The 13,614-nt window shown below is 44.7% G+C and overlaps 1 protein-coding gene across 1 annotated transcript in view; it reads left to right on the forward strand.

The window, feature by feature from the left end:
- The window catches only part of RTN1 (reticulon 1), a 123,624-nt gene that overhangs the window by 77,692 nt on the left and 32,318 nt on the right, over nt 1-13,614 (forward strand). The gene's annotated exons all lie outside the window — the stretch shown is intronic.

Consider the following 13,614-nt stretch of genomic DNA (forward strand, 5'->3'; position numbering starts at 1 on the left):
GGCGCAGGATACGCTCAGGTGGAAGCTGGGCACGCCTGTGACAATCCACACTGCATCACTGACCTGCCCATCCTCTTAGGGAACAAATAAATACCAGCGGCAAGAATTTTTAAGTTTAATCGCAGCTACAGGATGGTGCAACCGCAGAACCATAAGGCTGATTTGTACATCAGGTATCAGGAGGACAAAGAGGAACAAATGATCATCCTACCTTTTAAATACTTACTTGCTTTGTCCCAGGGGAGGGGTGCAATCAGGGATGTTGTCCTGCACATCTCAGAAGTGTAAGGATAAAGATTTTGAGGATGCATTTATCAAAAAAAAAAGAGACTGGGAGGAGGAGAGGAGTTGGGTTAGGTGAGTCTGAGTGTTACTGGAAGTGTTCAAGGCCAGGCTGGATAGGGCTTTGAGCAACCTGGTCTGCTGGAAGGTGTCCCTGTCTGTGGATGTGGGGTTGGAACTGTACAATATTTAAGGTCACTTCCAACCCAAACCATTCAGTGCATCTGTGATACCGAAGCTGGTGCAGTTTAAACAAATCTTTTTAATGGTGGCTGACACCCTCCATCCTTAATAATGAGGATGCTTGCAGTGCAGGGAAGTGGGTGGCTCATCCCAGCCCTGCAGGACTTAGGGAACACCCTGTGTGCTCCTCTGAGGTCCCCCTCCTGAAAGGGGGAAGGGCAGGACACTTCTAGGTGAGCTTAAATTGCTTCCCCAAAGGATCCCTTCAAAGCCACCACAGAACCAGCCAGGTCCAGACACTGTGGTCTAACAGGACCCACCAAACCCTTAGAGACAACTCCATGTTTTAGTCTGGGCTGAACTCTGAGCACCAAGGGACAGCACATGGTCACTGCATGCTGGCACTGCCAGGGTCCCTATAGCCTGTAAGGGGCTTGGGTCACAAACTACATGAAAAAAAAAATGTTATTTGCAAGATGCCAGCTTTAAGTAGCACTTTGTGTGCCCTGGCTTTGTAGGCTGGTGTGGGAAGGAGGGACACTGGGAGTGTCCCACATCTACCCTGCTCTGCCACCCCTCTGGCTGGGCTGGAGGGCAGTGACTGCTCTTGTCAGATGTGTTGTTTTTGGAACTCAAAGAGCTGCTGCTTCTTTGCAAACAGCTGGGTAGAGATTGGAGGAGGGGAAGAAACCAGCCCTGCTTAAAGAGCATCTTTTTCCTCTGTCCACATTTGTGCAGGCGTGTCCCACATGATGGCCACATGATGTGGCAGGCGTGTGTGAGTGACACTTAAAACCCTTTTCCTGTGTGCTGGTCAGGAGACAGCCTGAACTTGCAGGATGTGCAGAGGGCTGCAATATCTGCAGCACAAACAAAAGATGTTAATACTGATTCTGAGTGGTAATGCACTAATGACATTAATAGTCTGAATAAGAAACGTGATTGTTGCTTGTAAATGTGTTTTCCTGGCAGACTCTCAGAGCTCTCAATGTCATGCTGTGCATCTCATCTCCCTCACAAATAGTCTGAGCTCAAACCATTTTTTTTCCCACTTACCAAATTCCTATTTTTCAGGACTAGACAAGCTTCTGCCCAAATCCTACAAGTTGTAGGGCTGATTAAATTTAAACACTATTCTTCCAGTCTAGTGTTGGGCCTCTGCAATCCCAGTTTGTGTGGACAGAACACTAAGAATTTGATCTTGGATTTGGGAAAGGAGTTGGGGACTGTCATGTGCACAGCTAGTGTTCTGTCCCTCAATTTTGAGATTTCAGGATCTGTACAATTTTTAGTACCCCTCAATCATAATAAGACTTTTTTGGCCTAAGTTTCATGACTTAATTTCTGTCATTGCCTAAACTGATGCTAACATAGTTTTCTCATAGGGTGGTCAGAGAAAATCCCTGTGTGCATGAGCAGACTTTGTCCCTGTGTCCATGTTCCCTATCTTTATCCCCCTAGGACAGTAGAGGCAGGCAATTTTCCTCACAAGACAGCTAATTACTGCTTGGTGATGCAAAGAGAACTAATTCAGTATGTGCTTTTTTGCTCTCAAGACACCCTGGTGCCTAAGGCAAGGAAAACAAAAACATAGAGTCTCTTGAGAGTATTGTTGGTAAAACTTGTGCACCTTTTTTAAAAGCTGATTTCTAGATATGGGAAGTTGGGTTCAAGATAAGAAAGTTTAGATGATGGTAGGATTCAGTTTAGAATGCCTTCCAGTCACGGGTGTGTTGCTATATTTGGGCAATATTTAAATTGTTAAATGTGGTGTATGGGGCTCTCCTGGGAAAGGAGAGCTGGTCCCTCACTTGGAGAATCCACAATAAATCCACATGAAAGCCAGCACTTTATCAGTTATCAGAGGTGAACTGAGGAATGTGATAACTGGCTTGGCAGAACCAGAGCATCCCCATGGGTGCTCCCAAGACACATTGGCTGGCAGGAAATGATGTGGCAGAGCACTGGGACAGGGACAGCTTTCATGGCATCAAGCTGAGGTCTTGGCAGAGCTGGACATCACAGCATCACATTTGTACCATGTGCCAACTCAGAGACACCTGGCAGGCATTTGGCATGGGCCACACACAGCCAAAGTGATGAGAACAGGAGGAGAAGGGGTGGTGACATACAGCAGAGGAGCAGCAGAGTGATGTCACCCAAAGCAGGAACAGTCATCATTCACAAATTGGAGAATTCTTAGTCATGGTTATCTATCATTAAGAAAAAAACTAACAAGATGTAACTATGTACTTATTAAATATAGAATCATAAAAACCTTGATCATTTCCTATTACTTACTTGTTGCATAAGATCAAGTGAAGCTGTTCAACAAAACTGGCTGTGCTTTTGAAACCCCACTGTAGATCTTTCTGTGGCCCTTGGCCAGCTCATAGCCAGGTATATGGAATTTAAATCCAGTCACCCATCAGTTTCAATGTAAGCCTTAACTATTTCAGTGTGGTACCGTAATCCCACCAGGTGATTTTTCACCCCTCTCCATGGCATTAATGTATTTTGCATTGCTCATCAGAAGAGTTCGCTCTGAGCTGGCGAGACAAAAATTGATTTTGAGTGCAGGAAAGGCATAGGCTGTGCAAAGGAAAAGCCCAGCCTTCAACCTGACCCCAGGAACAGCCTTGCTGGTTGTGCAGCTGCCAGCCCGTGGGCTCTGGAACTCTCTGTGTGCCTGCTGGGCATGCTGACAGCATGGCCATGGCCCTGAATAACAAGGTGGAGCACAGCAAGGGCGTGTGTGGTTTGCACACTGATCTCTGCCGAACGTCTGTTGCCATCCAGTGGCAATAACAAAAATGGGCAGTGACTTCCCAGCTCCATTTCACTGCAGCTGGCAGGATTCGATGGAGCTGATCACCGAGCAGCCTCTCCTGCTTTTCCACATGGTCAGAATGGTGGCTTTGCTTGATGCACCCCAGGCTTGGCTGTGGATGGAGCTGTGCAGTTGTTACCTGTGTTAGTGCTGCCAACTCCTCCTGCACAGCACACAGAGCAGGAAGAGCTGCAGCCACCCAGCCCTCTTATCACTCCTGGCATCTCCACCCAGGGGTGGGCACAGCCCTTACACAACAGGGCTTGGAGCATATTGGCTGTGGCACTGCAGGAAGGGAAGCTGCCAGCTCAATTTCTTCTTCCTTTTTATTATTTTTTTTAATTATTATGTGCTGGACTTGCACATGGGTTGGGCATACAGGGAATTTCAGAAAAGAGCTGCTGTCCTGGAAACATTAATCCTTTGGCCCATGGTGTTTTGCAAGAAGCGTGGGTCAAGGCAAACTAAGAAGGAGCATTTTGGCTGAGTCTTTTCCTGTCTTCTCCTGTGGTGCCTTTTGCCCACTCTCTGCCTGGCTTACCTTGTGCTGGTGTCCCACAGCCTCAGGACCTGGTCCTGGGATGAGATCTCCCTTATGCTGGAGGATCATGTCTCTCCCCAGCCCCTCCTTCTGTGATAGTATTAGAAGGATCCTTCTTCTTGATCCATTTAATGAAATATGCAGCAGCTTGTTACCTCTCAGATCAGATGCCTGATCTTGGAATATAAAAAAGAAAGGCATGTGGACATTCAAAGTAATGGTTATTTTAATTTTGTTCTTGCTTTATAGCAGAATTTCACTTAAGAAAATGAAAGCCGAGACCTGGGGCTGTGGGCTGTCACTCACAGGTTGGATGACACAATGGGTAGGACCCAGGCTTCAGGCAGGATCCTGCTGGACACACAGTCAAATAAAATGAATCATTTCAAGTGCTTTATTCTGCAGCACAGTCCTGTGCCAACCTGACACAAAGCATCTTGATGTTGATGCCTTATGAAAGGCTTTCACAGCACTGCTCCAGACATTCCCCTACAAATGTGTGTCCTCACCACACACCCTTGGTGGCTGCTGTGGCTCTAAGCACCCATGAGGGACACCAAGGCCCAGGGCTACCCATCACTGTGGGGTATCCTGGTGTCTCTTAGGGAGTGTCAGAAGCTGCAGTCAGGATCACCTCTGGGTTTGGAGTGACAGTGGCAAATGCCCTGGGTTGAAGAAGGTGTTTTCCCTCCTTCCCGGTGCCTCTCGTGCTGTCCCATGGTGTCCAGTGGACAAACACTAAGCAGTGTGGGCTTTTCCCCCATTTGGTGTCACAGACAAACTGATTTTACAGAGTTTCTCAAGGAAATGGTTTTCCAGCAGAGATCTGGGAAAGACCTGAATTTGCTGGGAATGCTTTTTTGTTCAGCTGAACATCATCTGCACTGAGTTAGCACATCCCAGCTGTTGGAGGAGCTGCTAGTGAGGCGTTTTTACATGGGAAGGAGATGTTTGGTTGGGTGCTTTAGCAATCTGAGGCTTGTTTCTCATCTGCATGCTCTCACCAGGCTGGCTCTGCAATCAGCAGCAAGCCAGGCCAAGGCTGAAGCATACGGTAATGTTAGTTTAATATTTTAGTGCCATCTGCTGTAAGTGCCTCCACACTCTGGCCCATCTGTTTTCTGTGCTTCACTTTGGTTTTTATGGGGCTCATGGTAGCTTTGCATCCTTTGGAAAACCCCTGCTTGGAAAAGGTGTAGGGGAGAGGGATGTCCTGCCTGAGGGTGGAGTGTCCACACCTTGTGATGCTGTAGGAGGAGTGGGATAAAAACCTGTCCAGAGGAGTAAACGTGTGAACCTAGTCCTGGTCTTGCCATGAAATCTTGGAGTAGCTCGGTGAACCTCTGTGGTTCCTCCCACAAGGAACCATTCAGGTGGGAAGGGGCCTGTGGAGGCAGCTGCTCTCCAAGCAGAAAGCAGTTTAGTCAGGTGGCTCAGGGCCTCCTCTGGCCATCCTCTGAGCCGAGGCAGAGCTTTGGGGAGCTGCGGGTTGGAGCCGGCGAGGCTGGGTCAGTTCTGTGCTGCCACCTCGGCGCCGCTGCCTGCAGGCAGAGCAGGGTGAAGGACAGGTGCCACTCTGTGCAGCTCAGACAGAGAGGGCTGGCAGAGCAGGAGCTCCACGAGATCCCAAGAGCCATCTCCTGGCCCACAGCCACGATTCCTGGTAGAACACTCCTGACAGATGCTTGTGACTCATTTGGAAAGGCCTCTGTTGACAGATCCTCTGCTAGTTCCAGGTGTCTCTCAAAAACTGTTAAGTCTTCCATCCTTCTTTACTTCAGGCTAAGCAATTCTGGTTTCTTCTTTCTTTTTTTTTTTTCCTCTGTGGTTATGTTTTTGAGCTTCCTAAACTGTCTTGTTCCCTCTGTTCTTTCCTGCCTTTGAGCCCCAGATATCAACTCCAGCCACTACGACTGGCAGAGTTTCCCCATACCAGCACTGACTCTTCCTCTGCTTGTGGAGGAGGAGAGAGAACTTCCCAGACACACATTTCTGCCCCACCTCCCCACTTCTGGCCATTTCATGCAGTTCAGCTGCCACCTGACAGCTTGTCACCCATCAAGCTGTGATAACTCAGCCAGAGCTGAGCTGGAGAAAGCTGGAGATGTGCAGGCCATGGTGGTGGGAATGAGCAGCGTGCACACCAGCAGGTTTGTGCTGTCCAGAGTTTGTCCTTCACTCCTTTTGCAGCAAACAAGGAGTGAGTTTGGCCCTTTCTGACCTCAGGAGTTGTTGCGGTGTCACCTGTCCCATCTGCAGAGGGGACACGAAGAGCTGAAAAATAATCAGGTGCTGACTTTGGAGTTCTTCCTGGAGTCCTGGTTTGATGGGAGCATATCAGGGTCTGCTAGGTGAGGAGGGGTCACTCAGAGGAGATGCCTGCACTGTGGAAATGATCAGAACAAAGCACAGAACAGGGGATTTTCTCCCTAGATAACGGTTTGCTTGGGCAGTGGCTGGGATCAGTGGTGATTACTGCAATAATCCCTCTCACAGTGAACACCACGTACATACCAGGGCATGACCTTTTTATGACCTTCAGAAATGTCTCAGTAAATCTCACCCCTTCGTGCCGCAACCTATGTTATCCATAGCCTGAGTATTTGGCCTGCTTCACCTCTAGCATCTCTTTCCTTACCTGATCTTTGTCTCTGTTGGTAAAAATTACTCCCTGTCTATTGGCTAAGATCAAACTTTTAATGCATGTGTGTCAAAGCATCTTAAACACAGTGACTGGATGCTCAGAGGGGCTTTTAAAATTGGGTATAGCTCTAAAGTGGGAGGATCACATGTCTTCTCCTGGGACTGCTGTCTACTCCACTGTTAAGTACTGAGCTATAAAAAATTATAGGCTTTATCCTTCTGTTTTTATATATCTTCCCTTCCAGAGCAAGGGACAGCCTCTGAAGAGCTGTCATCAGTTGCAGCACTCAGACAGAAGAGTACCTTTCTGACAGATATGATACTGTTGGAATCTGAGGTATTGATGATCCTGAGGTTGTAGAAAGTCTCTGTCTGTCAGCCCCACTGCCAAAGCAGAAGCCATAATTGGTCTGTGCTGGTTTCCAGGTTGTTTATTCTGTTGATCTCTCACATGTTCTGCTGCCCTGCCCAGCTCTGTCCTGCAGGGCAGCGTGTGGGGCTCTGCCCTCAGTGGATGTTACAAACATTAAATACCAGAAACTCCCTGGGCTGGATTTACAAGAACGTGCCAATATCTGTCACCTACGTTGGACAGTGTGTCCCCAGCCTGAACCAACAGAAAAATGCCAACACCACAGTGAGACATGGAGGGCATGAAGAAGGAGAAAAAGGACAAGACACACCCAATTTCCTCCAGCTTGTCCCCTTTGGACCCCTTATCTAGAATCCTAAAATTTTGCTTTTGCACCTGTGCCACACTTAATTATTACTTATATCAAACACTCAGAGCTGGTAATTCATCCTGTAAGATTGAAAACTCTTTTCCATGGACAGAGATCACAGCCAGTGTCTCTGGGGGCTCTGTCCAGGGGGGTTCCTGACCCCTGCCAGGGTCCCAGACCTGCCAGGGCAGCCAGAGGGAAGATCTGGATTCCCACATGATACAAGATAAATTTTTATAAAATCATCCTGCCAGGTCAAGATTACAGAGTGACCAGTAGAAAAACAAACAAACCAACCCCAGAAAGCCACTTGTTTAACTTCATGTAGGGAGCTGATGGTTGTGTCAAATGTTTAAGTGTCAAGGCCTTGAGTAGCAAAGTCCAGGCCAAGCACAGAGATATCTGAGATATTGGGAGATATCTGTAGGCAAATAAGAACCTGATAACAAGAGGAATGGAGAGAAAAGATGTGTTATGTGCAGAGACTTGTCTCTGTAAGTCCACAGCTTCCTATATATCTGTGTCCATGCCACACCAGCTGAGCACCCAAAGCTGGCTCAGTTCTGCTGCTGGAAAAGGCTGCAAGGAGACAACTGCTCTTCTCATGAGTGATTTTTCTGTTAATTCAGGCACACCTCAAGTGCAGCATCACTCATAGTTTAAACACATTTTAAAAGCTAATATCTGGACATAGATTCCCTTTTGTTGTCTTTTTGTGCCAGGGATCTATGACTCAGCTTTCAGACAAGGCTGTGACACTGACAATCTGATGGTGGCCAGATTTTGCAGATGCCTGGATGTAGGGATGGATATTCCAGCAGATCTAAGAGATGTCATGGACAGAGAAACATCTGGCACCTATGAGATAGCAATGATAGCTTTTCTGTGGCTGACACAATATATAGTCAGAAGTAATGTTTACTCCAGGCATACAGAAACAGGAAAAAACCCAAACCCTAAGTCATAAATAATGAAGGGGTGAAAGTTATACAACCTGTAAGGTTTTCTGTAAATTATTATATATTAACTACATTAATATAATACAATATAATATAATATAATATAATATAATATAATATAATATAATTAATCTATACTAATATATTGCTATGCTTATATTACTTATTATATATTTGAATAAATTTGTATGTAATTGTATATATTATATATAAATATTATTCTATATTATAATTATATATTATTATTATATATTCTATATATGTAAATTATTATTATATTAAAAGATCTTGATTAGAATCACTGAATGGTTTCGGTTGGAAAGGATCTTAAAGATCCTCTTGTTCCAACCCCCTGCCATGACAGGGACACCTTCCACTAGAGCAGCTGGCTTTGAACACTTCCAGGGATGAGGCATTCATACCAATTCAAGGTTTTAGCTGAGAAGGTGCTTAGGTTTATACAGTGGAATATAGATTTGATGAAGGAAAAATCAAAATATATTTCTTTTTTTAAACACAGAATATTTTTTTTCTTATTAATACAGTTTTCTCATAAATTTAGTGTTTTGCAGGGAACTGTTGGAATGGGTTTTTTTTCTGATCTAGAAATGCTTTTTCTTAACCTCTGCAATGCTCTGTGAGCTGGGAATTATGGGGGTTTTTTACCAGTTTCATTGATTAGTTAATTTGAAGAGTTTGGAATAATTTCGGGTCAGATTTAAATTTAAGATTAAGCTTCAGTGATACAAAATATACTTCCAGGTCTCAATGAGAGGTGGAATACAAATTCCTGAAGGCTCTAATTCCTCAGGTGTTCAGCAGAATAAGGAATTCCTTGGGTATTGCTGTCTGTGTCTAGTAGATACCATGAAGTTAAAATTAATGTATTTGACTGTAGTGAAGGGTGGACATGTGATAGATTTCCACTGGGAATAAAACCTGGAGGTGGGTATTGATTTTCCTGGTGTTTTTCCTTAGCTTCCAAGGGTACACTGCTGATTGGGACATAATAGCTATATTGACTGGAAAGGGGATTTATTTTTTTGTTTTCCTTGGGGAGCTGCTGAGTTCACATCAGTTCAGAACAATATAGAAATTAAGGGATATACAATGATCCAATATTCAATCCAAAGGGCTTGAATGCCCCCCTGGAGAAAGTGTCTCATGTCCTTGTCACTTCAGCTCTTCATCTCACCGTGGGTACCACATTCCTTTGTTTTGCAGTGTATTTTTTTCTAACTCTCCTGACCTTTACACAACCTGGGCAATTTAGTCTGCTGGTTTTTTTCCAGAGAGATATCACAAATACCCTCTTTCCCCTCTGGCTCTGAGAGCAGCTCAGTGGTTTCATGAGAACTGTTGCGGTGAGAGGTCATTCTGGTGTTCTGGTTCTGCTGTGCTTCATTTATGTGTGAGAAATACAAACAACTGTGGGAAAAAACCTTAATTCACACAGAAGATAGGTTTTATTAGTTGGTTTTATTTCCAGTAATCTCCTGCCCCCACCACAGGCCTGCCAGATGCAAGCCTGCCTGTGGTGGGGATATATGGAGATTACAGGGTTGCTTAAATCAGCTGTAGAAATGAAGGTGAAGCTTTGTCTTTTCAGTGGTGATGACCAATTTCACAAGTGCTCTGGGTCTGGGAGGGTCCAGCAGAGTCTTGTTTCTGAAAATTTGGCCTACAAAGCTACTTGTGCTTCTGAAATGGGTGTTTTTCCACTCAAGATTGTTTCCTGCATGTTCACAGCTCAGAAGACACAAAACATGACAGATTTGCATCTACCTTACTCAGCAGTGAATTTTTTTGGGGGGAAAATCCCTGCCAGTTGGGTTGCTTTGATACAAGAACCTCTCTTTTTGGGGTTTATCTTCCTTGCAGCTTCTACTTTACTCACTGAGTCTATGCACTGAAAGCCTCTTGATATCACTTGTCCAGAGAAACCCTTTCCCAGCTGGTGCCAGGAGATTTTATATAGAATCAGTCCTCCAATATTTTTCTGCAACTCCCCAGCATCACTGGAAAAGATGTACAAGATTTCTCCCAGTTCATATCAAAATAATTCACAGCTCAGTTCATGTGAGTGCAAGCTACAGTGAGAGGTGACCTCAGGAGAACTCTGGGGTGGTGTAACTTGAGAGGCACTAAAAGGACACAGATAATTAGCATTACCTTTGCAAAAAAGCCATGTCTTAGAAAGGGAGATATAAGGCTTCCAAGGCAGCAAATTTGGTTTGCCTTAGGGATTTGTCGTTAGACTATCCAGACTGCCAGGTAATGTAGGAATCTCAGTTAATACTGTCCTCTTTCAAACTGGATCCTAAAGGATAATTTTCCAGGGAAACAGCTTTTGATGTTGTTACATCATCCATCTGGGATGAGGGCAACACATTTCATACAAATGAGCAAAATGTAATTTTTTAAACAGCTTTTTATCTTTTGAATGGAAGGTGCAACAAGAGTGCAAAATACAAGAGATAAAACAAATTCAGATTTCCAGGGTTTGGTACCACCATGGCCTGGCTGGTACAAGCTCTCTGCTTTGCTTGGTGCTACTTAGGATCTACTGTGGTGTAAAATCAAAATCCAGCCTCTGACAATCCCAGAGACACAGTTTTTTGAGCAAGTCCCATAAAAGCAGCCCAGGATCTGTGCTCACTCAGTTGTGCTGTTGGCAGAGGCAGGCATTGCACAGACAGGTTTTTCTGCTCTCTTTTAGGAACAGAGACAGTTCCTTACAGAGGAGGGTGCGAGGGGGTCCTTGCATGCATCCTCATGAAATGCTGATAGCATCAACAAAGCAAGGTCTGTATCTGAGCAACCCACAAGGTAGGGGAGCCTGAAGAAAAGCCAGCAGACATTAATAGCCAGGATTTATGAAGGTTACTTGGTCAGCCAATGTAGCATTGAAACACTGGAACATAAACAGCTGTGCTTGCTTGCTTAGGTTAAGTGTAAGGGTTGTTCCAAAGAATTGGAAATTACTTCCCAAAGAGGGACAACAGGCTGCCTTCCCTGTTTGTCTGGGATTCCTGCTCTGGAGCTTTGCTGCTGCAGAAACAGGGCCATGTTTCACCCTTAGCTGAAAGTGAAAGGCTTATTGCTCCAACCAGGGAGTGATAAAATGAGTGGGATTTAATAAAACCCATAGTTGCAAATGTGCCTTCTGAAATGAGCACTCACCTGCCCCTTCATGTGCACAATTCTTGCAGCTGGATGTCACACGCTGACTCCACTACACGTGCACACATCTTTCGTCTGGAAAAGCTGCTGAAAAGGGACTGATATTGGCTAATTTATTGTGTGAGTAATTGATTTGTTGGGTGTGAGGAATTGCTTTCACTGCAGTAACGCCAGGAACACACAACAAAACTGGGAAATGACCTTGGGTTTTTTTCTGAATTCTGGTTTGTGAGATCACCCTTATTGCATGGTTATTGAACTTTATATCCAATAGATGTCTGCAAAAAAAAATAGCTGTTTTTTCCATCATTAACAAAAGCACTGAGCAGAAGCAGCAAGGCATCCAGCAGAATGATTAACAGCACACCATTCCTATCAAAGAGGGAATTTCCATATATATTGTTATATTTCCATATAACTATGGCAGTGTGCTTTTTACTTGTAGATCTTGCTCCCCCAGCAGCAATGAAGGGGAGATTATATTGGAATGAAGTTTAAATGGAGAAAATGACCAAAGAGCTGATCCTACTAAGAGCTGAAACAGCTCTGGCACGTGTTTAATGTTGCTGAATTATTCATTGAGCTAGTTGGGCAAATCGACATTGCAAAAGGAAATAAATGAGGGTGCTGGAGGAAAAATGCTAAAGGATGTGATAGCCAAAGGTCCCCAGTGTCACAGGGAGTGAGCCCACCCTGGAGTGCCAGCGGCTGTCAGGTGCAAGCTTTTTGTAAAGGAGGGAGTGGATGTTTTGGGTGTGCACACAGAATGATTTTAGTGATGTTTGTGGGCCCAGATCAGCTCAGTTTGGGATGTGTGACCTTCTTTTTGAGGGGAGGCATTGCAAAGAGCTGGCAATGGCCAGCAGGTCACTGCTTAGGGTCACAGGGGTTGATGGGGCAACTCATGGAGCATGTAGAGCCACGCAGGCTGACAGATTAACCTTTTTCAGACACACCTGTCTGGGGAACCTGCCACCTCTTATCCCTTTTAAAGGAGTCTTGCTTCCTTCTGTTCCTGTACTCCTTGTTCAGTTTTATCAGTGCCTTCCCTCAGTGCTGCTTCTCCAGGTGAGAAGCCCTTTCCCTGAGAAATCTGGGCAGCTGTCTGCAGCTATTCCCCCTCTTCACTTTGTGAAAAACACCAATCAATTGGTTTTTAAAATTTTAAAAGTTTAATAATAATAAAATGGTTATAAAAATAATAATACAATTAGAGTAACAAAGTTTAGAGTTAGGACAATTACAAGACAATAAAAAGCAAAGAATTACGGATGTCCAGATGCTCTCGGACACTGAGTCACGAAAAGCATGACTTGTGAACAAAGGAATCACCCTTAAACCAATACACTTGTTGCATATTCATACATCCTTCATGGTCATGCATACATTCTATTCTAAACAAGAAACTCTGTCTGTTATATGTCAGCTGTTTCCTTTAATCCCCAAAGCATCTTCGAGTCTGAGCAAGGCCTGAATAAATTAGTTTCTTCTGATAAGAAGCCATAAATTCCTCTCCTTTGGAAGATTGAGGTGTTCCTCAAAGTGAGTATCTCATTCCTAAAAACAAAACTTCCCCCACATACATCGTCTCTATTTTAATATTGTGTTGTAACCTAAAACTACATTTAGCACACTACTTAAGAGAATTAATACAGCATAACTTTCTACCATTACACATATAATATTCATTGTAATATTTGCAAAAAGCCAATCATAAAATATGCATTTTTCACAACTTCATATTCCACAGAAAGAGAGCCACAATGGCTCATCAAATTCTCTGCATTACTCCCCTACATGTGAAGGAAGGGAGGGAGCTGGAGCCTGTTCCTTAGGAGGGCTGGGGTCTGGCACTTCTGGGGACAGTCTGAGCAGGGACATTGCCTTTCACTACAACCCACAGCAGCAGCTGAGAGGAGTGTCTGGCTGAGCAGTGGTGCTACCTGGAGGGGGGTTAAAAAGATCAGTGTGATAATTGTGGCCTCACAGACCTGCCTGTGCTGTGGTTTGAATCCTGCCTGGGGAGTAGAATCATTTCCTGGCACCTCTGTGTCTGCTAAGAGTAGAAATGTTGCCTCAAACACTGTAAATATCTCTGTTGCATATAGCTGTGCTCTCCTGGGTATTCTGCAAGGAAATATTCAGAGCACCTGGCTTCAGCTCCTGTTGCTGTTGCACTGGTTGGGAGATGCTGGCAGATGAGATTTTCAGGATTTATTCTGTGGGCAAGGCTGAATTTCAGAGCTGAAGACTCTATTTGTGGACTGGAGT

Source organism: Lonchura striata, chromosome 5 (assembly GCF_050655825.1).
Source record: "Lonchura striata isolate lonStrDom1 chromosome 5, ASM5065582v1, whole genome shotgun sequence".
Taxonomy (NCBI): Eukaryota; Metazoa; Chordata; class Aves; order Passeriformes; family Estrildidae; genus Lonchura; species Lonchura striata.